Here is a 3,234-nt window from a genome sequence, read left to right on the forward strand (position 1 = left end):
TTTTTTTTTTTTTTTTTGAGACAGAGCCTCAAGCTGTCCCCCTGGGTAGAGTGCCGTGGCATTACAGCTCACAGCAACCTCCAACTCCTCGGCTCAAGCAAGTCTCTTGCCTCCACCTCCCAAGTAGCTGGGACCACAGGCGCTCGCCACAACGCCCAGCTATTTTTTGGTTGCAGCCGTCATTGTTGTTTGGCGGGTCCGGGCTGGGGATTCGAACCCGCCACCTTAGGTATATGTGGCTGGTGCCTTAGCCGGTTGAGCTACAGGCGCTGAGCCTATAGTAAAGTCTTGAAGAAGGATATTATCAGTCCTCCAACCTTGTTCTTCTCTAATATTGTTGGCTATTCTCAGTCTTTCATCTTTCAATATAAACTTTAGAATCTTGTCAATACCTCTAAAATAACTTTCTTTGTGATTTTGAATGGGATTACATTGAATCTATAGATTACATTAGGGAAAACCAGTATCTTAACAACATTGAGCTTTCCTATCCAGTCAGGAGTTTGGGGTTGCAGTGAGCTATGATGGCACCACGGTACTCTAGCTTGGGCAACAGAGACTCCATCTCTTAAAAAAGTGGGCTCAGCACCCATAGCACAGTGGTTATGCCACCCACATACACTGAAAGTGGTGGGTTTGAACTCAGCCCAGGTCAGCTAAACAACAGCAACAAAAAATATCCGGGTGTTGTGGTGGGCACTTGTAGTCTCAGCTATTTGGGAGGCTAAAGCAAGAAAATCGCTTAAGCCTAAGAGTTGGAAATTGCTGTGAGCTGTGGGACCATTGCACTCTACTGAGGGCAACATAGTGAGACTCTGTCTCAAAAAAAAAAAAAAAAGTGATCAAAATCTCAAAATATAGGGAAATGCCAAGTAATGTTTTACATATTAAGAAATGTCCCAGCTCAGTACCTGTGGCTCAAGTGGCTAAGGCACCAGCCACATACACCTCAGGTGGTGGGTTTGAATCCAGCCCAGGCCCGCCAAAGGATGGCTGCAACCAAAAAAAACAGCCAGGCGTTGTGGCGGGCACCTGTGGTTCCAGCTACTTGGGAGGCGGAGGTAGGAGACTCGCTTGAGCCCAGGAGTTGGAGGTTGCTGTGAGCTGTGATGCCATGCACTCTATCCAGGGGGACAGTTTGAGGCTCTGTCTCAAAAAAAAAGAAAAGAAATGTCCCTTGATTTGGTGATAAGTAGATTTTTGGTGTAAGAGTGGCCCTCATGAAGACTAAAGCCAAACTGCAGGGAACTGAGGCCTGAACGGGAAGGGAAAAAATGGAGACAAACTTCCAACTGTTTCAGGCAACTTGACTGAAAAAAAGCAGGACTAAGGGGTTTTTAACTTATTTGTTTAAAGAAAGGGGGAGGACATGGACTTGAGCCCAGATGCAGCTGAGTAACCAGCCTCACCAGTAAGTGGTATTTACTGGTAAATACCTGTATGCAGTGTCCCAGAGGAAGAAGACATCTGATGCAGCAGGCAGTGGCTGATGGCCCGGCCAGATACAGCAGAGGAGAGTTAACTAGTTGAGTGTGAAGCCATATGCCCTGAGTACAAACCCTGCATGGCTGTGTAACCATAAACAAGTCACTGAACCTTTCTATGTCTGTTTCCTTATCTGTCAAGTGAGGATAATACTGATACCCACCACACTGGCTGGGATGAAGATTACATAAATTAACATACTGTGAGTGCTTATAATAGTGCAGGACACAGCAAGCACGTAAGAGGTGACAGAGCACTTTGTCCCCCCAGCTGGATCTCCACATGTATCTCCATTCAGACTTCTGATTAATGTGAGTCTAGACAGTACCAACACAGTCTTCTCTGCATTTGTACATTTAAGTATCCTATTTTATAATAAGTCGATCACTCCAACACCCAGCCACATGGTTTCTCATACTCACACACTCATAGCACAGCAGAGGGTGGGGAGGCTCTCCCTACCTGCATCCACCTCCTCTCTTACACATGTTCTCCTTCATGAATGGCTTCCAAAACGTCCTGTTTGAATTTGGTATAAAGTGAGCCATAAAGAATTTACTAAAAGTGAAGAAAAATCACAGCTAAGGAGCAGCTACTCCAGAGGAAATGAGATTAAAAGTACATTCTGGTGGTGGCACCTGTAGCTCAAGAGGCTAAGGCTCCAGCCATATACACTAGAGCTGGCAGGTTCGAATCTGGCCCGGGTCTGCAAATAATGACAAATACAACTAAAAAATAGTCAGGCATTATGGCAGGTGCACCTGTAGTCCCAGCTCCTTGGGAGGCTGAAGCAAGAGAATTGCTTAAGCCCAGGAGTTTGAGGTTGCTATGAGCTGTGATGCCATTGCACTCTACCCAGGGCTATATAGCTTCAGGCTCTATCTCCAAAAAAAAAAAAAAAAAAACTGTGGAAAATAGTTAATTTTGTGGAAGGAAGGGAATGGGACTGAGAAGGGGACAGATGTTGTATTTTACATCTTTAAAAAAACAAATCTAAAGAAATAAGTGTTAGGGCCTGTGACTAGCCAGGGTTCCAGATGTGGACTGCTAAGCTACCCTGCTCAAGAACAATTTCTCTCAGGTGCCTGAGGGCTATCTACTTTAGCAGGAGAGAGTCTTAGAGTAAAGCAGTCTTCTTAGAAAAATAGATCTTAGTCTTTAGCAGAGCTTAGTGATCTTCAGCAGAGACGCCGTGCTGGCGTTCTGCAGGCAGGAGAGGAGACAGTCACAGTAAGTAGGTCCGTGATAGAATATACATGATCCTGACTGCCTTCTCCTTCAGCCTAATATAAGGCTGATCAGTGCCTCTCAACACCACAGGTGTAGAGACTGCCAATTTACCACTGCTCTCATCTCCTGAGTTCTCATGCTTGTTAGGAGAGCTAAATCCCTCTCTATGCCCTTTTCACCAAGGTGTTCCATTACTGAGCTATAGGGGTATTTCTTTTCTTTTCTTTTTTTGAGACAGAGCCTCAAGCTGTCTCCCTGGGTAGAGTGCTGTTGCATCACAGCTCACAGCAACCTCCAACTCCTCGGCTCAAGCAAGTCTCCTGCCTCAGCCTCCCAAGTAGCTGGGGCCACAGGCGCCCGCCACAACGCGCGGCTATTTTTGGTTGCAGCCGTCATTGTTGTTTGGCAGGCGGGGGCTGGATTCAAACCCACCACCTTAGGTGTATGTGGCTTAGCCACTTGAGCCACAGGTGCCGAGCCACGGGTATTTCTTATAACTCACTCCTCCTAGCCATAGGC

The sequence above is a fragment of the Otolemur garnettii genome, unplaced genomic scaffold, assembly GCF_000181295.1.
Source record: "Otolemur garnettii isolate 467f Iridium unplaced genomic scaffold, OtoGar3 scaffold00011, whole genome shotgun sequence".
NCBI lineage: Eukaryota > Metazoa > Chordata > Mammalia > Primates > Galagidae > Otolemur > Otolemur garnettii.